Source organism: Rhinoraja longicauda, chromosome 17, assembly GCF_053455715.1.
Source record: "Rhinoraja longicauda isolate Sanriku21f chromosome 17, sRhiLon1.1, whole genome shotgun sequence".
In the NCBI taxonomy this organism is placed as follows: domain Eukaryota; kingdom Metazoa; phylum Chordata; class Chondrichthyes; order Rajiformes; family Arhynchobatidae; genus Rhinoraja; species Rhinoraja longicauda.
Window position 1 is genome coordinate 29998787 of NC_135969.1, and position 25969 is coordinate 30024755.

At 40.8% G+C, this 25969-nt stretch overlaps 1 pseudogene across 7 annotated transcripts in view; it reads left to right on the top strand.

Annotated features, from left to right (window-relative positions):
* LOC144601912 (dual specificity tyrosine-phosphorylation-regulated kinase 2 pseudogene) overlaps positions 1–25969 on the top strand; it is a 125943-nt pseudogene that overhangs the window by 57887 nt on the left and 42087 nt on the right. For 5 of the 7 annotated variants that reach the window (XR_013548388.1, XR_013548386.1, XR_013548389.1 and 2 more), the window contains exon 2: positions 14274–14431. The exons of the other annotated variants lie outside the window; for them this stretch is intronic. The product of XR_013548388.1 is annotated as a dual specificity tyrosine-phosphorylation-regulated kinase 2 pseudogene, transcript variant X3 (transcript). The remainder of the gene's footprint in view (positions 1–14273; positions 14432–25969) is intronic. 7 annotated transcript variants of the gene reach the window in all.

The following is a 25969-nucleotide window of genomic DNA, read 5'->3' on the forward strand; positions in this document are numbered from 1 at the left end:
TCTGGGCCTCTGCAGTGCGTCTGTTCTCTGCTGCACGGGCTCCTGTGGTGAGCTTGCTACGCCAGGTTGGACGGTCCAGAGCAAGACTCCCAAGTGCTGAGGTTGATGTCCAAGTCTTTGAGGGACACTTTGAGGCAGTCCTTAAACCATTTCTTCTGTCCTCCTACTGAGCGCTTGCCCTGACATAGTTCTCCATACAGAAGCTGTTTTGACAGTCGACGCTCGGGCATTCTGACGACATGGCCTGCCCATCTGGCTTGGCTTTCCGTAGGAGGGTGTGGACGCTGGGGATTCCGGCCCGTTCCAAGACGGGAATTTTGTCCTGCCACCTGATGTGAAGGAGTCTGCGTAGGCAGCTCAAGTGAAAGTGGTTGCCAATAACAAATTGAAATAATACACATCATTGCATAAAATCAGTGAGAGAGTAACACATACCGCAATTGAGGTATTGCACAGCATCTGAACCCTGATTATTCCCAATCACTAATTCCAAATCATTATTCCTAATCATTAATTTGGCACCATCTATAAAGCAGATGCTGTATATTTCCCCAGCAAACGTGTTGAAATTTTGTTTACTGCTTGCATTCCACGCTGAGCAACATTTGCAGACAATAATCAAAGAGTCTAGTCAAAATTGTAGTGGCATCGTAAATTCAATGAGATAAATCTAAACTTTATACAATAGCAAAAACAGGAGTCTATTTTGTATTGTCGTGAATAGCAAAATGAATAGAATTTGAAATTGTAAAAGACATGAAATGAGCAGCCAGCTCCATCCCCTGTTTTACACTGTTGTACAAAATCTATTCCAGTGAGCAGACATTCGTATTTCCGCTCATGTAACTATCTTCCAGTTGAAAGTTATTAAATTATCATGCAATATTTTTAAGAAACAAATTAATGCTGTTGATGTCTTCATTAAAATAAGCAGCAGTACAAATTTTAAACCAATATCAAAGCTAGACCCTTCTTGGGTCCCGACCCAAACCGTCACCTATCCATGTTCTCCAGAGATGCTGTCTGACCTGCTGAGTTACTCCAGCATTTGTGCCTTTTTTTGTAAACCAGCATCTGCAGTTCTTTGGTTCTACATTTTACTGCTCCACTGCAAAATCTCCTCAAAGTATGAAGAAGTTCTCCTCCTCTCTCCATTGGGAGTTCTGTGAGACCCTTCCTCACTGCTGCCCCTCTGTGATTCCTGCTGCTCTCCTGCGCTCTGACCATGTTCTGACTCGGACTCACAACCATAGCCACATGCGTTTCCTCAACACATTCCTGTGTCGCCATCTTGTGCCATGTGGCCTCCAGCTCCATTTCCAGGCCTCCCAATTTGGACCCATCCAGAATTCCAGGTATGTTCACTCAATCAACCGCTTCTCGTAACATTTCTCCTTCCATGAACTTCGTTCCACACTCTCCACCATGCGTCGGCACCAGCAGGCTCTCGCTCAATTTGTCCCACAGCTCCGGGCCTCATTCACCCAGACCTGCAATGGACCGCAACTTTACTTTATTCTCTGCCAAATCTAAGAAAAAGGGTTCCGACCCATTACATCACCTATCCATGTTCTCCAGAATGCTGCAGGACCCACTGAGTTACTCCAGCATTTTGTTTCTTTTTTTGGTAAACCAGTATCTACAGTTTCTTATTTTTGTACAATATCAAAGTGAGTTTGCGAAACCCATAATTAACAAACATGCCCCAAAGTTAGGTAAAATATTTTCATGGTTCAATGTACTACAACAAAAGTGAAAGGTTGATATCTATCTAACTATTTGTACTTTTATTCTTTTTGAGGGATTTGTACATTTCTGGTGGTGAGCAAATATTGACAGTCTCTAAATGCCCCTGAGAAGCTGACCTTTTGCACTGTACCAGTCTGTGCAATGAAGTAGTTCCCACAGCAGTAGGGTGGCGCAGCAATAGACTTGCTGCCTTACAGTGCCAGAGACCCAGGTTCAATCCTGACTGCGGGTGCAGGCTGTGTGGAGTTTGTACATTCTCCCTGTGGCCGTGGGGTTTTTTCTCGATTGCTCTGGTTTCTTCCCATATTCCAAAGACGCACAGGTTTATCAGTTAATCGGCTTCTGTAGATTGTCCCTGGTGTCTAGGATAGCACCAGTGAGGTAATCATTGTACCAGTGTAACCAATGTACAGGTAATCAGTGTACATTAACTAGTGTACATTAACCAGTGTACAGGTAATCATTGGTCAGCACGGACCTGGTGGGCCGAAAGGCCTGTTTCTATGCTGTATCTCTAAACTAACCTAAACTAATGTTGCTGGGAGATCCTGCATGTCGGCTCATGACAGTGAAGGGACAGTGACATATTTCCAAGCAAGGATGGTGTGCGACTTGAGACACAAATTGTGGTTGTGATTCCCTCCCCTGTGGCTGCTGCCATTGTTCTGCCAGGTCTTAGAAGGCTTGGATTTAGGAGGTGCTGCTGAATATGTTGTAAATGCAAATATTGCAGCCATGATTTGTCTTTGGTAGAAGGTGTGAATGTTTCAGATGGTGGATGGAGAGAGGGTGGGGAAAGGAACAGTCAAAAGCACCATTCTTCAAATGATGTGTAATTTTTAAATGTTGATGGAACTGCACTCAATCCATGCAAGTAATGAGTATTTTATTACATTCCCGGCTGATGCCTTTTGGGTGGAATGACTTTGAAGAGGCAGGAGATGAATAACTCACAAAAAATAACCAGCCTTTGATTTTCATTTGTAGTCACAGTAATTATGTGCATAATTGTGTTAAATTTCTGGGCAATGCTAACCTCTGGATGAGAGCTCAATTGGATGTCAAAAGGAAATGCTTAAAAATCTATGGTTGACAGTAATCATTGAAAAGAGGAATATTAAAACATAGAGACTGAAGTCTGAGGAAGGGTTCTGAGCTGAAATGTTGCCCGTTCCTTATCTCCAGAGATGCTGCATGATCTGCTGAGTTACTCCAGCATTTTGTGTCTATCTTCAGTACAAACCAGCATATGCAGTTCCTTCCGACACTATATTAAAATGTAAACAGGCAACCAAATATATCCAGTTTTTTTTACAAGTTCAAATTAATGATTCATTAAGGAAGGAATTCATTTAGTAAAGCCCCATTGCCCATTCAGGAGGACATAAAGGATTCCAATAGATTACTTTGAAGAAGGTTAAGTGTGTTATCTCGACATTATGGCTAATATTTATCCATCAGTCAATACCACAGCTGTTTATGATCTTGTTTCTTGTTTCTCCAGATTGACTGCTACATTTCCTCCATTATACCAGTCAGTAAACTTCAAAACAGTAAATACCTCCCTGGCTCTGAAGCTCTTTGTGATGCTTTGAGACCATACAAGGTGGGAAAGAGTTGGAAGGCTTTCTTGTAACGGCATAAGTTATTTCGGTCTTCATTAGGCAAAACAGGCACATGCGATTCAAAGTTTGTTCATCGTGTTGCCATCATAATTGTAATTATTTTTCGCTGCATGTAGAACACATAGACTTTTATGAATTGGAATGTAAAGGAAGGGTTGTCAAAAAATGTTAGAAATGGTTTCATATTTTAGAAAATAAGAGCTGATGTAATCTCATCCTTGAGAATGGTAAAATAATTCTACCAAGCACAGAATGGCACAGTGGCGCAGTGGAGTAGAGTTGCTGCCTTATAGCACCAGAGACCTGGGTTTGATCCTGACCTTGGGTACCGTCAGTACGGACATTGTACATTCCCTCTGTGACCGCATGGTTTTTTTTTGGGTGCTCCAGATAACTGCAGGTTTGTAGGTTAATTGGCTTCTGTAAATTGTCCCTAGTGTGTCAGACTAGAACGATTGTATGACAAGGCAAGTGTATTTATATAGCACATATCAGCAACAAGGCAATTCAAAGTGCTTTGCATAAAACATTAGAGAGCAGTAAAAGCAATTAAAAACAGTCATTAAAGAGAATAGCAAATAAAAACAAGTTAAAATAAGACAGGTAGAAAATACAAGAATAAAAGTTACAGTGCAGTGTAAGAAATGAATAATTATTTGATTTAATAAAAGGCAGCGTCAAACAGAAAAGTCTTCAGCCTCGATTTAAAAGAACTGAGAGTTGCAGCAGACCTGCAGTTTTCTGGGAGTTTGTTCCATATATGTGGTGCATAAAAACTAAACACTGCTTCTCCATGTTTAGTTCTGACTCTGGGGACAGAAAGCAAACCTGTCCCAGATGACCTGAGAGGTCTGGATGGTTCATAATGTAGCAGAAGATCGGAAATGTATTTTGGCCCTAAACCATTCAGTGCTTTATAAACCAACAGTAGTATTTTGAAATAAATTCTTTGACAAGCTGGAAGTCAGTGTAAAGACCTCAGAACCGGAGTGATGTGATCCACTTTCTTGGTCTTAGTGAGGACTCGAGCAGCAGCGTTATGAATCGGCTGCAGCTCAAGTCAAGTCAAGTCAAATTTATTTGTCACATACACATACTCGATGTGCAGTGAAATGAAAGTGGCAATGCCTGCGGGTTGTGCACAAAAATAATTACAGTTACAGCATATAAATAAAGTTAATAAGTTACTAAACATAGCACAAAAAGTGTCAACAAAAATTTAGTCTCTGGGGTTATCAAAGTTGACAGTCCTGATGGCCTGTGGGAAGAAGCTCCGTCTCATCCTCTCCGTTTTCACAGCGTGACAGCGGAGGCGTTTGCCTGACCGTAGCATCTGGAACAGTCCGTTACTGGGTTGTTCGTCGTGGATTGGTGGGTCGAAGGGCTTGGTTGTACGATATAACTAAACTAAATTTTACAAGGACTTCATTTGCTGGGCTAATTTTCTGATCAATAGTGACATTCACTTTTCTGAATTCCATTGCTGGGACCTCTGTGATAGTAATGCTATTGACTATCTGGTTAGGGCAGTTACCTTGGAGTTGTTCATCGCCTAATGTTGTGTAGATTAATGTTTGGCAAACGCTTGGAAATGTCTGGATCTTGTGGTCATGCTCTGTATCATATGGGGAATGTTCACCTTATGGTGGAGGGCAAAATAAGCAGGGAGGCAATTGAATTGAAGGCAATGCCCTGAGGAGCTCCAGTGGTGCTATCCTGGGACTGATGTTATGTGTTTCAGCAATCGCACCTACCTTTCATTGCTTCAGTTATGACTCTAACCTTTGGAGAGTTATCCCCCCCTTTTCATTCTGCATTGTTTTGCTCGAGTTGTTTGGTCCCACATTAAGTTGACTACTACTTTTGCGGTGGATGGAAGACTGATTATAGGGCAAAAAGGGCGGCACGGTGGCGCAGCGGTAGAGTTGCTGCCTTACAGTGCCAGAGGTCGATCCTAACTACAGGTTCTGTCTGTATGGAGTTTGTATGTTCTCCCCATGATCGCATGGGCTTTCTCCAGGTGCTCCGGTTTCGGCCCATGCTCCAAAGACATACAGGTTTGTAGGTTAATTGGCTTCGGTAATAATTGTAAATTGTCCCTATTGTGTAGAATAGTGTTAGTGTACAGGATAGCTGGTCAGCATGGACTTGGTGGGCCAAAGGGCCTGTTTCCACGCAGTATCTCTAAACTAGAGTAAAGAAAATTAGTCAAGGAAAGCAAACAGAGTAAGAATAAATGTGTATTTTTCAGCTTGACATTCTGTTAATGATGAGCTGCCTCAGTCAGCATTGGGCATCCAACTGCTCTCATATTAATGACTAGGATGAAGTAACAGGGCACAACATATCACAGTTTTCTGATAATACGAACAAAATGGGAATGTGAGCTGTAACGAGCACAAATGAAAAAGGATATGGACAAAAAGGTGACAAAGGATCATGAAGATAGATAAAATAAATCTTGGAGGAAGAATAGAACAAATAATTTTAAATATTGAAAAATGAATAGAAGCCAATTCACACTAAGGTTTTTGTGGCTAGCTGCATGTTACATAGAAGGTTAGTGTGGTATTTTGACTTTTTGCATGTGGCCTGGAGGACAAGAAGTAATCTTGCAATATTTTTTTAGAACATTGATGAAATTATACCTGAAATACTGTTTGCACTTTTTCCTGTATGTAAGAAAATGATGTATATATATGCCCCTTGTAACTATACCATAGATTAACTGTACTCATTCCTGAGCTGATTATCCTATTAATTGTTTTATAATTGGCTAATACACTTTGGAGTTTGTAAGAACAAGACTTAACAGATATAAGATTCTGAAAGGCATTGACAGGGTAGATGCTGATAGCCTGATCCCCTAGCCTGGAAAATCTTCATCCATTGACTGTGGGATCACAATGCCTTGCTTATAGCATAGATAGACACAAAATGTTAAGGTAACTCAGTAGATCAGTCAGCATCTCTGGAGTAAAGGAATAAGTGACGTTTCAGGTCGAGACCTTTCAATAGGTCTATGGGTCAAGACGTATTGAAGAGTCTCAACCCGAAACGTCACCTATTTTCTCCAGAGATGCCGTCTGACCTGCTGTGTTACTTCAGCGTTTTGTGTATATCTTTGATGTAAACTAGCATCTGCAGTTCCTTCCTTCACATTTTGCCTGTAGCAAGCTACTTCTCATATATTCTCATGTTATCACAGGTTGCTAACTGGCTTTCATGGATCCAGGTTGTTGGATGTTCTTCGGCACTCCACATTTAGTAAAATTATATTTCAAACTGGATTTTCTGATTTCCCTGACTGTGCAATAATCAAATCATCTCCACTCAGGCTGGCTGTAGCATGGTCATTGTTAGCAGTTTCTACTATTTGAAGAACTGTAGAGAGAAAAAAAAGTTCTGCAGGCACAAGTAAACCTTGAGCTTCATGAGATTTATTTTCCCCTGTAATAGTGGATATTAGCATCTGTCAAAATTATGAATAGACAGTTTACAACAGTAAACTCTATGAGACTGTATTTTATGTGGCTGTGGCCATGGAAATATCATCAGTGAGAATACAAATACAATGTTTTGAAGTATAACTATTGTCAGGCTATTTGGAATGGGGGAAAATGGGTGAGGATCTTTATCCAGAATATTGGCATCCCTTTGGTTTAGAAAACTTCACCTACTTTTGTTCTCTTATCCCCGTTATCTCAATGTTGAGGGAAATTAGTAACATGTAATAACCTTAAAATTATGGCTCATCCCAGTATTTAGAATGAACTGTTGAACCTGTGATCTGACACCATAACAGGAATTATTTACACGTTTTCTCATAAAGCTTTCTGGTTTTCCATTCTACAGTATGTACAAACAATGACTCACACCATGCAATTACAATTCTTATTTAAAACTCTTATTTTCCACCCTCGACATCAGTTACATTCACAAATTTTAATGAACCAGACTTCTTTAATGAGTCAGTTATGGTTTCAGTTATTTATTTCAACTGCTCGGTTGCATGTTTGAGTCACATGCTTTATATATATATATTATCCCAGCCCATTCAGCTCCAAGTTTAAATCATGTAGTACTCTGGATGTGGGATAGCATGTCACTCCTTGTAATTTTACACCAGCTCAGTCCTGTTTGCTGTAATTTTGGCTCAGGTCTACTGAAAGATTTGGTTTGGTTGAGTCGGGTTGGGTTGGTCACACCTGGAGAAAACCCATGCGGTTACAGGGAGACTTTACAAACTCTGTACAGACAGCACCCATTGTCAGGATCAAACCCGGGTAAGGCAGCAGCTTTACTGCTGCGCCACAGTGCTGCCACTGCCTTCCTTCCTTTTATAAGCACTAGGAGCAGTCACTCCTGAACACTAACTGCTGCTTATTAAATCTCCCGCACCGCTCCTACTCTCAGCTGTTCCCTCGCAAGTGTATTCTCATGTCATCACAGGTTGGTAACTGGCTTTCATGGATCCAGGTTGTTTGTCCTTGGATGTTCTTCGGCACTCCACATTTAGTATTTCAAAATGGATTTTCTGATTTACTCAGAAACTCACTTGGCCTCATACTTTTGGTTGGTCAGATGAAACGAGTTGGAGTAAAGGTTGATAGAATACTATTATTTAATAGTTGCAATTATTTACGATTTATTGTGGTGGAGAGAAGCCCTTTCCACCATAGCAGTTGATGTTTTTTATTATTTAATTGATTGCTTTATGTCTGCATTTATTCACAAAATGCTGGAGTAACTCAGCAGGTCAGGCAGCATCTCAGGAGAGAAGGAATGGGTGACGTTTCGGGTCGAGACTCTTCTTCAGAGACCTGCTGAGTTACTCCAGCATTTTGTGAATAAATACCTTTGATTTGTACCAGCATCTGCAGTTATTTTCTTACGCTTTATGTCTGCAGGTAGCTGCCTTGCATATGAATATTATTTAATAACAGTACAATTTTACAAAGTAATACAATAAAGGCCTTTTTATTTGCCATTTTACTGTCTGGAACATTCTAGCAACTAACATTTCAGAAATCCTTCAATATAATTGACCTATCTCCAATAATCATGTTCCATATTGGAGCCATCCAGCATGTGATTCTAGCCTCCTGTGGTGAGTTTATTGAGCATCGACATAGAACTGTACAGCACAGGAACAGGGCCTTCATCCACAATGTGTGCGCCAAACATGATACCAAGTTAAACTAATCTCATCTGCCTGCTTATGATCCATATCCCTCCATTCTCTGCATGTTGATGTGCCTATCTAAAAGCCTCTTAAAGGTCACTATTGTATCCATCTTCACCACCACCACCACACCTGGCAGTGCATTCCAGTTATCCATTCTCTGTAAAAAAACTTGGTTGCACATCTCCTTTAAACTTTACCCCTTTCACCTTAAAGCTATACCTTTCACCCCTTTCACCTTAAAGTTTTCCACAAAATATAATTTTTATTTCTCAATGTTTCTGCTACATTTACTAGTTATCAGAAATAAAAACAATAAATCCTTCAACTGTTTGTTCATGGTACATGTACAAGAACTTGCATGTGGTCTATTAGCCTTTATTGCAAACAGTTTGGAGTTTATTCTGGGCTTTGACATGATCTAATTTGTACTACATCGAATATAGAATATGTTTTGTGCAATTTGCATCTCTGAACTTGAGAATGCCAGTGTAGCTTCAATTCACTGGGCTTATTGAGGGACTGACCTATGAGGAGAAATTGAGTACTCTCTGGAGGTACAAAGAATGAGAGTTGACCTTATTGGGATGCAAGATTCTGAGAGAGTGCTGGAGTAGAGGGTCTATTTGTCACAGAAGTCGACAATCTACAACCGAGATGCATTGTTTCAGCATGAAATATTGGTCACCTAAAATGATGTGAGGAGAAATTTCTTTTTGCAGATTATTGTAAGTCATTGGATTCTACAACTCATAAGGGTATAGGGTATATTCACAAAATGCTGGAGTAACTCAGCAGGTCAGGCAGCATCTCGGGAGAGAAGGAATGGGTGACGTTTCGGGTCGAGACCCTTCTAGTATAGGGTATATTCAAAGAAGAGTTTCAAAGAATTCTTTCAACCTGAATGGAGCTGAGGTGGGTAACTTGTTGCGGCACCAGATGAGCGATAATCATTAAACAGGAGAGTGTCTCACGGGGTCACGTTACCCATTCCAGTTGCTTATGTCCATATGGTGTTCCTAACAATTTATTGAATGACTACTCTTTAAACAGAATTTGAAAATTTCACAATTGATTGTAATGTTATGAAAGTACATAAGAATGTATTAAGCTCGTATAAATTATTAAATTACAATATTGTTACTCTAGAAAGTGAGTCCATATTCGATAAAAAAACTAATGTGATGTCAGTGGCAAAACTGGAAGAAATGTCAATGCAAAATGTTCGCCGATCAAAGGTTAATTGAATTAACATCTTTCAAATGATCACATCAGGATGAGTAGCTAAAGTGGATTTCTGATCAGTTGCTGAAGAGACATTGCTTTATACTTAATTGAAACCATAGCTTGTTTTGGTGGTTGGATGGCCATGTGTATGCTGCACCACTGTTGCAAGAGTGATAGGAGGCCAGGTCTTGCTGGCGTAGTGCCCCTTCCTGAACTGTCATCTGTAGTGCCCCCCCAACATCAGTAGTATTCTGTGCAGAATACAGATAACCTATCTCAATGGCCCCCATATCCTGAAGTCAAATGGCATACTCTCACTCACAGGACTTCGAGCAGCAGAAAGGGGACGGCGTGCCTTGGACATGCCTCTGACAGCCATTTAAAATTGGCAAAACTAGAGGTGGGGCTTTGTTTCTGTCACCATTGTTATTGATATTCATAATGTTTTGATATTTTACATTCCGAGACAGTTAAAATTATTACATCTAAAGTATATAATTAAAACAAACAAAACATTAAAAATGTGAACTAAAATATCACTACAGAGTTTACATTCAAAATCTAAACAGTAAGAGTGATTTTAGAGAAAGGTATTCTTGCTAAATTTTATACACCACTTGTCTGGCCATTCGGTCTCTGTTCTTTTTTTCCCTAAATAAACCAATCATGATCTTGTGCACCTTTAGAAAACCTCCTTCCAATCAGATGCTGCCCAACCTGCTGAATGTTTCTAAAATTCCCTACTTTCATCGCCTTTCAATCTTCTTACTTCCAAGGACAACAATTTCATATTCTTCAGTCCAACCTTAGTGTGTAGTCAAATTTGTCATCCCTGAAATAATCTAGCAAATCTTTTATGCGCCTACTCTGGCACTTTTACATCTTTCCTAAAGCATGATAAATTGGATGTAATGCTCCTGCTGTGATATAATGGGGAATTTGCATAGATTGAACATAATCTTCCTGCTTTTGTGCTCTGTGCCTTTATTTATAACTCCAATGATCCCATGTGCTTTACTAACCACCTTTTCAACATTGCATTCGATTTTTAAGGATTTATGCACATGCATGCTCTGGTTCCATGCTCCTGCACGCCCCATGAAACTTTTCATTTAATCTATATTCTGTCTTGTTATTTTTTCCAACAATATGCCACTTCATAACATCTTACTCATTCCATCCACCATTAGTCTGGCCATTCAGTCTATCTGTACCTTGCAGTTGATCATCGTCTTCCTCATAGATTACCACATTGCTCAGCTTTTTGGCACTTGTAAGTTTGAAAGTTTTTGGCCTACGGACTCCAACCCACAGTGGGTCATTTCATAGCTTTCTTGGCCGCAAAAATCCCCGACGAAAGCACAAATCATCTGGCGTGGAAGCTGTGCACCATACTAAGCGGAATTGGGCAGAAAGTAAACATGCTGATACATTTCTTAATCAACACATCATCGTGAAGGGACTGGTGATTGTGGAGACCAAGGAACTTGCAGCTGTCGACCACCTCTACATTAGCTCCATTGATGATTGTTTTCACCACCCGCTTCTCTAGGTCAACACCAAACTCTTTTACCTTGCGGATGTTAAGGGCTAGGTTGTTCTGGTACCGTGACACAAATTACCCAGTCTATTTCCTGTACTCATCACTGTCGCTACACCGTTGGACAACATTGGTATCATTGGCGAACCTAAAGATCAATCTGCCCATTGCACTTGGCCACATCGTCATGGGTGTATAGGGAGTGGAACAAGAGAGTTAGCACACAACACCTAGGAGCACCAGGGTTGAGCGAGAAAATGCAATGACCAATTCTAACCGACTGAGGTCTGCCGATCAGGATGTCCAGATGCCAGTTGCTGAAGGGGTGCCCGAGGCCCTAGTCAGAAGTTTAGAGAGAAGAGCTTATTGAGTATTCTGGTGTTAGGTTCAGCTTAGTCAATGAATATCATTCTAACATCTGTGTTCTTATTGTCAAGGTGATCCTGAGTTGAATGTAATGCCTGGGAGATAGTGTCTTTCTTCTGTGCAAATCGCAAAGGGTCTAGATTGTCTGGAAGACTGGAACAGATGTGGGCCATAACTAAACTTTCAAAGCACTTCATTATAGTCAAAGTTAGTGCCCCTGGACAGCAGTCTTAGAAGACAGGCCACTTTAGTTTACTTGGCAACTGGAATGATGACCATTTCCTTGATGCAGATGGGGATATGTTGAAGTAAGAGGTTGAAGATATTACGAATACAGTGGCCAGATGATTTCAGAACCAATGTGTGTACAGGGAGTAGGGGCTCTAATGGTGCTGGCTGCTCTCCAAGAGTTTATACCCGTGAAAGCAGTTCTGACTTATGCCACTGAGAAATATGGGACAGAGCCAACGGAGGATGGGTTACATGCCTTGATAGTATTTCAAAGTTTGCCTGTTCAACATGCCATGAAATGCTTTGAGCTCCTCCAGTAGAGAACCTCTGCCCTACCTTGGAAAGGAATCTACATTACTTCTCATATGGACCAGGTGACCTGATTATGGACACCTCTTCAACCACTGCCTTACCTATTACCTCTGCTACGTAAGTTCTGTTGAGATATTGAGAATATCTATTTTGACCAGAAGAACGTTCCATTATTGGTGAGTGTTTGACGGTTCACGGTCTCTACTTACTGCTGTTTAGAAAGATGAGGGGGGACCTCAATTAAATTGACCAAATAATGGATAAAGTGGATGTGGAGAGGATGTTTCCACTAGTAGGAGAGCCTGGAACCGAAGGGCATAGCCTCAGGGTAAAAGGATGTGCTGTACCTTTAGAAAGGAGATAAGGAGAAATTTCTTTAGTCAGAGGGTTGCGAATCTATGGAATTCATTGTCACAGATGGCTGTGGAGGCCCAGTCATTGGGCATTTTTAAGGCAGAGATTGACAGGTTCTTAATTAGTAAGGGTGCCAAAGTTTACAGCAGGAGAATGGGTTGAGTAGGAAAGTTAGATCAACCATGATTGAATGGTGGAGTAGACTCGATGGGCCGAAGAGCCTAAATCTGCTCCTCTGACTTATGAACATGAATTCCACAAAAGGACTCAATGTGCTGGAGTTCCTTAGTGGGTCAGGCAGCATCTCTGGAGAATATGGATAAGTGACGTTTCGAGTCGAGAAGGGTAAAATTCTGTTAGTGTGTATGTTAAGGGTTAGCAATCCGTTATGGAAATCAAACTAATTTACCTTTAAGTGATTATTTACAATTTCTCATGGTCCAGTATGTGAAAAATAGGGAACAATTTATCTAATTTATCAGCTGCAAATTGCAATTCATGGGCAATAAAGCTTAAAGTTGCATGGAAGGCAATGTAATTTTGTTGGAAAAAACCCCACGCTGTAATACTGTGCTTTATGGCACGAAGACACACTCTGTTTGCACTGATGCACTACTTTTGAAGAAACATTCTGAGAATATAGGGGAATAGTGGTGGCAATTATGTAGAAAACAATGTAAAGGTTAATAGAAGGCTTTGGTTTAATGGTACATTAAGCCAATGACATTTAGATAGTAATTTCCATTAACTTCAATAGGACCAAATGTGCAGAGGTGAATATGAGTGGAGACTATAATTTCTTTGCTTAATGTTAGTGACAAAGAATGAATTTCTACTCCATAAAATTTTATACTAAGACTACTTTGCTGTTCTGTTGCACCAAGATCAATATCTCCCTTTAAATTGAGTGCACATTTTTCAGTGTTACTGCACAACATTATGTTGAAATACTCACTGCGTAATGGTCAGTTCCAATCACATATTTTTGCGCCTCTGCTACAAATTTTATTTCTTCAATATTGCTTGGTTCTTTTGAACCAAGGGCTTGCAAGAAAATGTCGAAAGGGTTAAAGGCTGTGTGCTAATCAGTTCCATGATTTGGTTTCCCCCTCTCTATCTGTACACTGTGGATTGCTCATTTGTAATCATGTATTGTCTTTCCGTTGACTGGTTAGCACGCAATAAAGGTTTTCACACTTCCCCGGTACACGTGACAATAAACTAAACTAAACTATAGACAGATACAAAAAGCTAGAATAACTCAGCGGGTCAGACAGCATCTCTGGAGAAAAGGAATAGGTGGCGTTTCGGATCGAGACCCTTCTTCAGGCCCCCTGACTCTCAGTCTGAAGAAGGGTCTTGACCTGAAACGCCACCTATTCCTTTTCTCCAGAGATGTTGTTTGACCCGCTGAATTACTCCAGCTTTTTGTGTCTATCTTCGGTTTAAACCAGCATCTGCAGTTCCTTCCTAAATTAAACTCTATGTGGATCCATGCTGATGTAAATCAACTCAAAGGACACAGATTCTAGCGACTACATATTAGGGAGATGTGCTGTGGGGTTTATGACATCATTAGAATATCCAAACTCCACCTTGACTGTGACAGAATGTCATAATGTTCCATTCAATCTTTGTTCACTGTATGAAGAATCAATTGTCAAATCTTACTTGCTTTGTACAGCCTGCTGCCTCCTGAGAGAAATTGTTTGAGGATTGATGAAATGAAAGGTGTATAATCACTCCAAAACATCACCGTGGGGAGTCAAAGTGGATTCGTTTGTGTCTTTTGCTGTTACATCTTAATACTCATGACGCCACTGGTCTGTTCAAAAATTTCAGGTCAGTTCTCAAATATTATGAATGAATTGCTCTGAGGATTGTTTGTACTCTTGTTGATTTAGGTATTGAGCTATCATTATGAGGATATTTTCATTGAAGTTGTATATATATGATAGTCAAGTTGACCTCAAATTATCTTTGGAGAATTGATCAAGAGTGAGGAGAATGATTACAAATCTTCTCTAAATACATTTAAAATTTAAACACTACAGAATTTTAGGTTCCCTCGGGTAACCATTTGCTTAAGGTTTAATTACAATGAGCATGAAACAAACCATAAAAGTAATCGGCTTATTTGAGAACAGATTTATTTCTCTACCATTGAATATGTCAAAAACGTGTCTATATTGAGCATGTAATTTCAGCAATATACTTGCACTATTTCCAACTTACAATTTTTCCCAAAGCACTGCCTCACTTAATTTCTTTCTCTCTGTTTATTATTTTAATATCATTTTTCATTCATGTAAAATTTATGGCTAGAAAAATAAACACAAAATATCTTTAGCTTCCTTTTCCTTCAGCCACAAATTGAACCAGTAGTCATGGTCTCAGCAAGGTTGTCAGCCCTTGAGGATGGCATGAAAACCTCAAGGTAGTCCTGTGGTTGAGGTAATAGAACTGCGGCTTCACAGCACCTGAGGACCAGGTTCAATCCTGACCTTGGGTCCTGTCTGTGTGGAGTTTGCAAGGTCTTTCTGTGTCCACATGTGTTTCCTCCAGGTGCTCTGGTTTCTTCCCACATCCAAAGACATATGGGCGGGTGGGTTATTCGTTGCTGTAAAATTGTCCCTTTTGTGTAGCTGAGTGGTAGAATATGGGTGGAGTTAATGAGATTAGTGTTGGATTAGTGAAAATAGGCACTTGATAGTCAACAAGGAGTTGGTGGGCTGTTGGGCCTGTTTCCATGCTGTATCTCTCTGTGATCTAACAGGAGGATCTTCCCTCAGATATTGGTGTCTGCATTGAATTCTTTCCCCGAAGCTCACTCATTAAGTTTATTCAAACGAGATTGATAGATTCCTGAGTGTTGAAGGAATCAAGACGATATGAGGAAAGTGCAGAAAAATGGAGCTGTGGTAGACTTGTCCAAAGGGTCAGAAGATCAACTTCCGTTCCCAATTCTTTATGATAAACTGAATCTCTTTGAAGGCCTTAGAGGGGTGGCATGGTGGCGCAGCGGTAGAGTTGCTGCCTTACAGTGGCAGAGACCTGGGTTTGATCCTGACTACGGGTGCTGTCTGTATAGAGTTTGTACGTTCTCACTGTGACCTCTGTGGGTTATCTTTGAGATCTTCGGTTTTCTCCCACCCTGCAAAGACATACAGGCTTGTAGGTTAATCGGCTTGGTATAAACGTAAATTGTCCCTATTGTGTGTAGGATAGTGTTAATGTCTGGGGATTGCTGGTCAGTGTAGACTCGGTGGGTCGAAGGGCCCATTTCCTCTCTGTATCTCTAAAACTAAACATAGCCTCACATTTCTCAATACTGCTATACATTCCAATCTTTGAATCTGATCCATTTTGGGTCTCTTTCCAACATTGTAGTATAAGCTCTTCAAACGAGGTGAGAAATTTTGCATTTCATTTTTGCACCTCCTTTTTTACACCCATTCTAAAAAATAAGAAATGTTACAACAGAGGAAATGATCAATATAACAAACTACTTTCATCTCACTGAGTTCTTACAGTAAATCTTAAGCTGAACAGTTCTGAAGGCAATAAATAATTACAGATATGTGGGTGGTGTGGGGCTGTATATTAAATAATACTCTTCAACCACTTAATAGCATTCTAAATAGCTTCAGAACATTTATTTGTTATAGTAAGCTAGTCAATGCATCAAAATGACTAAATAGCAATTTATTACTTGCATTGAAATTTCAAAACATTTTCTTTAATGTTCATGATGGTTGTTTCTGCTTACGTTTTCACATTTATTGTGCTGTGTTCTACTATTTTACTTCTGTAAACACGTGGAATGAAATCCAGCTCAAATAGGCTGTTTTTTAAATAAACTATAGCAACTGTAGATAATATATCACATTATCCCCTGCCCTTGTTATTCTATCCTAACCTTTAAGGCCCTCATGAAACCTCCTTCAGTCAGAAAAAGAGTGTGGATTTATCATTCTAATGATAGCTAAGGTAATTCAAAATAATTTGTGAGGCATTTTTCTATCGTTTTCTGGGTGAAGATTGCATGTTTGCAGATTACACTTGAAGCTTAATTTTGTGAAGCTGGTCGTCAAGCACTGACAGTCTGAGGATATGACACTGAGTCTGGCATTTTTACATTTCTGACGTTATAATTTTGTACCAGAAAGGTTTGCTGAGGTGGCACTTGTGTCAAACCCAGCACTGCATTATGCAGTTCCACAAAGATGTTCTTGGAATTTGCATGTGAAAACATTTGGAGATGTATAATTGAAGAAATGTATAGTGATGCAATGAAGAACCAAGCCTGCAATGGAGGAAGTCTTGAGCCAAAAGTCTAATGTCCATTAAATATAAAATTCTGCAGATACTGGACATTTGGAAGAAAAGCATTAAATGTTGGTAACAGCCGTTCGAGCAGTCTCTTTCAGAAAGGGTACAGCGTTATAATGTGCAGGAAGGAACTGCAGATGCTGGTTTAATCCAAAGATAGACACAAAATGTAGGAGTAACTCCGCAGGTCAGGCAGCATCTCTGGAGAACACGGATAGGCAATATGTTGGTCAAGACGTCTGAAGAAGGGTCTCAACCTGAAACGTTGCCTATCCATTTTCTCCAGAGATGCTGCTTGACCTGTTGAATTACTTCAGCACATTGTGTCCAAAAGGTAGACTGGTTGGGCCTCTTGTGAAGGAAAATCTAGTGTCCATAAAAATCCTGGATGGAGTAGAGAACTATAGAGGTGTTGCCTCCAGTGAAGGTGAAACAGTCACAGCTGGCATGAAGCATCAGACGGTTCATTGGGTATGGCTAGGAAAACAATGGATAAAGAAAGGGAAAAACAAAAGAGCAGAAATATGTTCTCTGAGGTGGGAGAGATCTGGTTTCCTTGGGTAGTCCTAGCTGATTACCTGAGGAAGGAGGTAAAAGTGTCTGAGCAGTCTTTTGAATTATGAGTTTGAAGACTGATGTTTGTAATCCTTGATGTGACAGGAATAAAAATATTTCTGTCAAAACAAGAGGTGAGATAAAGGATGAAATACAACAGATCAGGACACCTTTGAGTCAGAGTGAGTTGGTGCCACTGAACTACTTGCATGTACTACTGTTTGGCACTGAGTGGACCACAGGATACAATGAAACAGTATGAGGGAAGCTGAGCATCTACAAAGATATCTGTGATTGTGAGTGATTTCAAACATGACAAGTAAAATTTCAGTGCGAACATTAACCCCACTTATTAGACTCTCCGCTGCTGACTCATTGTCAACCTAATGTTTTGTTTATTCATCAATTATCAGGATGCTTTATTTTCTCATGTAACACCAGTCCTGGTGTGGCTGCATTAGAGGCTGATTACCAGTGATGGAGAGCACATCTTAGAGGTTCAGTCTGGAGAACATCCACGAAAGAGGGGGGCAGATAATAGAGATTGAGCTACAGTGCTCTCTTCTGAGTGGGTTTGACTGACATCGGAACAGTTAGTTGTTTAAGTAACTCATAAGCTCATAAGTTCTAGGAGCAGAATTAGGCCATTTGGCCCATCAAGTCTACTCTGCCATTCATAAGTGGTAGAAGCAGAATCAGGCCATTCTGCCCATCACGTCTACTCCACCATTCAATCCTGGATGATCTATTTTTCCCTCTCAACCACATTTTCCTACCTTCTCCCCATAACTCCTGACACCTTCTTCTGTGAATCCCACATGGTTCCTTCCCTGGATTCCCTGAGATGGTGCAGAATACTTTGAAAGGGGAGTGGAGGGAAGAACCTGAAATTGGAGAACATGGATTGGTGACGTTTTTTGGGCGACCTGACTCACTGAGTCACTCGAGCGCTTTGTGTCTTTTTTTTTGTAAACAATCATTTGCAGTTGGAATTGTTATCCACATGGGAAGAAATGAGATAAGTTAAAGGGGTGAGATCCTGCACTCAGGGTGTTGGGATATGGTTGACAAAATTTAAAAGCAGGACCTTGAAGGTGGTTATCTCTGCATTACTTCCAGCGTCTCGCGATGCTGGGTATAGGAAGAGGAAAATAAAACAGTTTACGGTTCAGCTGGAGACGTGGCAGAGGAATTCTTGGTACTGTGGGATTAATTCCTGGTGAGCACCTGAATAGAGCTTTAATCAATGTCTTCAGAGGAAGAAAAATTCATAGCATGGGATTGACTTTAAATTAGTTGGCTGTACTCTGTGCATTAGAGTAGAGAAACAATATGAAGGATGGACAGAGAGAAGCAAATGAGTGCCAGAGTGGGAAGAACTCGGAGCAGATGGGATCAGAGAGGGAACAGAAACTGTATAAGATGTGGTCAGAGAGCACAATTAAATATGTGGAGTGTGGTAAATAAGGTCTGGAGCTGCAGATACAAGTTTAGGTCATAGCTTATGAAACATATATTTGTGGCAAGACATGTAGGGAAGGCTCTTTATAAAAATGCATTAACACAGAGATAGTTGAGTGTTGATTTGAAAAAGCCATGAATAGCTTTGATGAGAGTAAATAAGCATTAACCTCTCAGCAGCAAATGTTCAGCAAATGACCGTATAAATTTAAGCTGATCTGAGAAAACAATTCTTTCTGTGCAATGAGCGTTGATCTTGAGTGCTTTCCCTGAGTGCTTTGCCTGACGGAGAGTGAAATACTTTAAAAAGAGAATTTGGGAAATCGCCAGGGGCTTTGGGAAAGCTTAGAGAAATGTGGTTTATTGGAAGAAAGCATGAGCAAGGACCAGCAGAGCCATAGGCCGAATGGTTTTGGTCAGTGCTATGATTTCACGGTTTTCGGTTGAAAGACGATAAGATCATTATTGAATAAAATGGTTGGCACAATGACCAGAGTTCTCCGCTGTGATCCTGTTATGAAACTGGTTATCTTCTACCCTGTCTGCCAGGTAGATGGACCTGGTGCCTTGTACCACTTGCTTGCCTGCTGATTCACATTGCTGTTTTTCCAGGCCTGTTGTGTGGAAGATGCCAGCAGGCCCTGGAAACAAAACTAATTGTCCTGAGATTCTTCACTCCCACCCGTGGCATACTCACCCTGTGCTCATGGAAGCAGAAGATCTCATAGTGGTCAAAGTTTCTTCTGAACTCGACTCCAATACATCTGCTGAAGGCATTGCTTTTAGAAATTGGCCTTCAATCTTTACAAGTTCCCTACCTCTCAAAGTATCTTCCTATCTCTTGCATAACGTATCTCCTGTTCTTGGCAGTGGGAAACACAATATGATTACCATCAATGTCTGAAGCTGGGGGTTACAACCAAGGGGCATCTGATTTGAAGAAAGAGTCATAACATTTTTGTGCTACTGGAAAATTGCCAACAATACATTTGGTCCCATTTCTTACATTTTCCCCAAAGTGAAGAATATTTTTCTAATGTATGATTTTAAGCATGTGAGAATTGATTTCCTAGAGTTATAAAAGCAGTGAGCTGCATCTCAAAGTTACCTGCAAATATTTTTGTTGTTGCTCTTTAGTGTGTCCACAAGGCGCACATTCAGTCTTTTTAAATAGTAGTGCCATATTTTGTCTCCTTTTTATGCTGTACACATTGAGACATGATTTGTACTTTATTCTTCAATATGTTTTTTTCCCATTTGTTCTCCAATATATTTACTTTATCAAAATCAAAGTGCAGCCTAGACAGAATCCCATATAAATGCCAGTAAATCACAGCGAATAAAACTGCCTTGTAAAATTACAAACTCATCCATATCTTTTTGCTTTGCCATGTAATTCACTCCCACCCACAATGTCCTTTACATCCCAAGCCAACAAGTAAAATAAATTTTAATTCAACAGTGTGCATAATCAAGTTTTCCCGCTGCCATTCTCAATTATTCAAAACCTCTTTCATTCTCTATGCAAGAGAATTTATATGGTTTTACATACAAGAAAAAAAGTTTTAATTATTTTTACAATTTAACCAGAAGGAAGCTAGATTGCATCAATTCCCAATCTTAGTTCCCAGCATTAAAGTCAAACCCTGAGCTTTCAACAGTAATTTCATTAGTGCACTTTTTCTTGGGTAAAACACCCCTAGACAAAAAATGGTCATTGATGAGTTCTTTAACCTTACTGTTCTGAAAAGCACCAATTCTTATTTACTCATTGAATGCTCAAATTCTACTCAAAATTTAAAAACAGAGGGATTGGGCTTAAGGTGAGAGGGGAGAGATTTAAGAGTAACCACATGGGCAACGCATATTCAGAGAGTCGTCCATATGTGGAATTAGATGCTATAGAAAGCTTTTGAAGCGGATACAATTCCGACTTTTAAAATATATTTGGATGGATATATTGATAGGAAGGATTTAGTGGGCTATGGGCCAAATGCAGCCAAATAGATCAAGCCCAGTATGCTAACATAGTCATCATGGCCAAGGAGGTCCAAAGGGCCTGTCTCTGTGCTGTACATAGCTCTATAATTCAAAACAGTCATAACACAGGAACAACAGAGGCAAGTGAGTAAAACTTCATTTTCCATCTTCCCATGGTGTAAAGTATGAAAATGGCAGAAAATAGACCGAGAAGAACCCAAGCCTCTATCTGCAAATCAGCCAGGACCCAAGGAATTCCTGTCTTTCTGAGCTATCAAAGTCATACTTTCATCCAAATCTTGCTATGTCCCAGCCTGCAGTTCGTTCTTAACCAACTTGAGGCATGGGCCTCTTTCTATCACTCATGCCATCTGTAAAACCAAGTGCTGATGTAGTGTATACATTGTGATAGTGTTCAATCCCTTGGTGAACAGTGAGTACTGTTTCTTTTTGACTCACCATTATTAATACCACTCAAGACCAGTTAATATACTATGAAAGCCCAATAATTCACAGCCAGTGAAAATCAATTATCATTTAGATATCCATTTGGGGTTAAGTTACACAGTAATACTTACACACATATCAGGCTCAATTTGTTAATGAACAGCTTGGAATGGGAAATCAGTGATGATCTGAGAAATCTTATCATGCAGAAATAAATGATGACTTGAAGTGGCTGCACTGGGTAATAAACAAGAACTAAGCCACAGCTGACAGAAATTACAAAAAAATAAAACTTTACTCTGTGGATTTTATGTTTTGTCAATTCCATGATGGTTAATGATGTGCGGTGGTGGATTTAATTTTGAATGCTGTGTGAGAAAGTACCCATTTACAGCCAAGGACATGATGCACTCCACAAAGCAGGTGCCAGCAGCCACAGAGCAGCCAAGAAACCATCCAGAGCAATTGCATGTTCAAGGTAACAGCAGAGCTCTGACAATTTCGATTTAGCATACAGGCCACAGAGAAGATGTGATTTGCTTTACAATTTCCCATTCAATTCTCAGCATGAACTGTACAACCTGGATAGAACTGCGTTTGGAATGGATGTTGGTTTACTTTTCCCCATCACAATTTAACTTTGAAAAGCTGTGACTGATGTTGACTGATAGATAAAGGTCAAGGCCAGGGCGGCGCAGTGGCGCAGCGATAGAGTTGCAGCCTGACAGCACCAGAGACCCAGAATCGATCTTGATTGTGGCTGCTGTCTGTACGGAGATTGCACGTTCTTCCCGCGACTGCTGGTTTTTCTCCAGGAGCTCTGGTTTCCTCCCACACTCCAAAGACATGTGCGTGTGTAGGTTAATTGGCTTCTGTAAATTGTAAATTGTCCCTAGTCTGTAGGATAGAACTAGTATGTGGGTAATCGTTGGTTAGCACGGACTTGGTGGGCCAAAGGGCCTGTTTCCACGCTGTATCTCTAAGAAGTTAATTTGCCTTTCTGACTTAATTATAAAGTGGGCTTTTAAATAGGCACCTTAAAGAACTGAGAGGTTCCTTTTGACTCACCGTTATTAATACCACTCAAGGGCAGATACTATACCATGAAAGCCCAGTAATTCACATCCAGGGAAATCAGTTTCGCAGAACACTGTTTACTTACTTACCATGACACAGGAGACCATACAGCTCTTTGGATCCATGTCAGCTCTTAGTGGAGCAATCCCATCAGTGTCATCACCACCCCTCCCTCCCAATATTCTTGTAGTTCAATGGCTTATATCCCCATTATCTCCCTTTTTCTGGTTTTGCCACCTATGGGGTAAAATTTATAGCGACTAATGAACGAATCCACCAGCACTTCTTTAAGGAGGAAACCAGAGGTAATCAGAGCACTGGGTGAAAATATACGGTGACACAATGAGATCAGGCTCAAACCGTGGCTCTTTGGAAATGTGAAACATGACAAAATGTTAAATGACGTGGAACATGCACTGTGCATGAAGGTATCCCCGCACTCCCTGCGAGGCCCAATGGCTTTGGGAAGGCGATATGTATTTTTAAATAAAGTCAGGCTTTATGTGATACTTCTAAAGCCAGGCTAATACATCTATAGTTGGGAAAAATGTACTCAGTGCTGAATTTAACCAGGGGTAACAACATCTTGTTAAAGAATCATCCATTCCAAAATATTGCACAGGTGGTCCAGAGGGAGATCTTGTTACTGCTGGCTCCCTTCCTCACCCTTCTTCCTCTCTCTCCTCCTCCCGCACATTTCCCCTTCTTTCCCTTGCCTCCCTCCAAGGAAGTTTCAGGGACTGTTCTGACTTTGAGGTATGTGTACATTTCTTTTGGAACAGGCATGCAGTTAACATCTAGCTAACATCTTTCACTTGTTCCCTTCCCCATATCACCCATCCCACTGATCTGCTCCCAACCACCAATTTTCCCAATTGTACTCCTGACAAGCCTGACATAAATTTCCCTCTTCTTACATCCTGATAAATGACCTTCTGCTGACTTAATAATCCAGACCGTCCCTGCCCCACACTCGAGTCATATCCTATCTCCTCTCTACTTGAGCAGGCAGTGTCTGCCACTGAATGGAGGATCCCGATCATTTGTGTCCTTCCAGCCTTGAGTCTCGACCCCTGTAGTAAGGAAAATAAAAAGTAAAAGTGAGCACCACACTGATCTTATAAGGGGCAGCTAGTTTTCCACAGAATTTGAGGGCCATTCCAATCATATGGGATTGCTGGAAATCCTAACATGTTGGTCAATCGGGTGCAATTTTGTGCCCTGCTAAGCCAACAAGCTGCTGTAGAGTATACTGTTCTGTGCTGGCAGTTCAACATTAATACTTAACCATTCATAATTTCAATGCATTATAACGACCCCCCCTCCTCTGGCGTCACTCCTCAGTGGTGGTGTTGATCTGCATCCTTCTCGGCTGGTAGATCTCCCACTCGTTAACTGGTCTGCCTGTGGGCAGAGAAATAGCAGAGATAATGTTCAAAGACATTATGGCATGCCAAGAACAGCAGGAGGGTCTAGATATACCTGCTTACAGGCTTCACGATTACAATACAGCCAGAACTTGCCTTTCAGCTACAATTTAGGCCTTTTTGGACCATAGTAGACCTCTCAGCTTCTCAGCCCTGCTCCATTATTCAATTAGATCTGTACCCTTTTATCTGTGATTCTCTTGACATTCTTGTATTGCAAAGTACCATCAGTCTCAGGTTTGAAACTGACTGGAACCGTGTTCAAAATTTACACAATACTATATAGGGTGGCATGGTGATGCCGTGGCAGATTTTCTGCCTCACAGTGCCAAGCTCCAAGGGTTTGACTACGGGTACTGAGTTTAAACATTCTCCCAATGACAACATGGGTTTTCTCCGGGTGCTCCGTTTCCCTCCCACATTCCAAAGACGAATAGGTTTGTAGGTTAATTGGCTTCTGTAAATTGCATCTCGTGTGTAGGACAGAACTAGTGTACAGGCGATCATTGGTCTGTGCAGACTCAGTGGTCCGAAAGGCCTGTTTCCACATTGTATCTCTAAAACGTAAAACTAAAACTTTGTGTTAAAAATAACAAAAGCAGAAAATACTAAATAAAAAGTGGGTCAGACTGCATCTAGGGAGAGATAAGTGGAAAGGCACAAAATGCTGGCGTAACTCAATGGGTCAGGCCGCATCCCTGGGGAACATGGATCGGCGATATTTTGGGTCGAAATCCTCCCTCAGACTGATTGGAGGGGTGGGAGGGATGAAAGCTTGGAGAGTGGAGGGCAGGACAAATAATGACAATTCATTGGGGATCACAGGCAAGGGGGGCTTTTGATAGGCAGATGGTTGGACGGAGGCCAAAGGAACAGAGTTACAAATTGTGTAGCTAGAGGATTGATGAGTTGAGAATTGTTTGTGCAACTCTCTAATCCTTTCGACTCACACTTTGTGTGTGTTCATCTCTGGTCTTTGTCCGACTACTCGCCGGTGTTCACCAGCCATGATGGCCTGCCATGCTTTTTCATGCCCGTCCACTCATTGAGCTTTCATTCCTCCCACACCTCCGCTCAGTCTGAAGAAGGATCCTGATCCGAAACATCATCTATCAATGTTCTCCAGGGATGCTGTCTGACCTCATAACTTACTCCGGTATTTTGTGTCTTTCCTTGCTGGAGTAACCGGCATCTGCAGTTTCTCATTTCTATAAAGAGAAGGGGACATGTGTTTCAAGTTGGTGATCTTTCATCATAACCGCACTGATGTGAAGGATAATATCAAGCTGCCTATCTCGGGAACAAAAACATCAACAGGAACATTTCAAATGTGATTTTAGATATGTTCAACTATTACATTATATCCCCCATCCTGCCATTAAATAATTTTGGATTTTCAAATGTCAGTGTTATTAAAAATTTGATCACACAAAGACAATTGATTGACAAATTTAAATGCATAATTTTGTGACCACTTTACTTTTGGATTATATTCATCAAAGTTTATAAAGATAAACACCATGTCGCTTTAAATAAGTGGGCAGCATGGTGGTGCAGCAGTAGAGTTGCTGCCTTACAGTGCCAGAGACCTGGGTTCGATCCTGACCACGGCTGCTGTCTGTACAGAGTTTGTATGTTCTCCCCGTGACCTGCGTGGGTGATGGGTGCTCTGGGTTTCCTCCCACACTCCAAAGATGTACAGGTTTGCAGTTTAATTGGCTTCAGTAAAAATTGTAAACTGTGGGACTTCCGGTGGCGTTATGGAGAGATAGGATGTATGTCTAAGTAGCTCTGCACCTTGCCGAACAAATCACGTCAACAAAAGAATAAAAGAACAAAACAGTTCATTTAGCGACGTATCCACTGGTTAAACAGCTCATTACTGATACACAATTTTACAGAGGAGCGGTAAACAGACCACAATGCCACCAAAACAAAGGCTGAAAACAGACGGAGAGGAAGGCCGCACAGAAGCCCCGAGCTCGCCTGAGAAACAGTCCTGTGAAGAGACAACAAACCAAACCCCGGTCTTACAAGCCATTGAAATCCTTCGCCGAGAACTCTCTGCAGTGAAGCAAGAAATATGTGCCAAAATAGACTC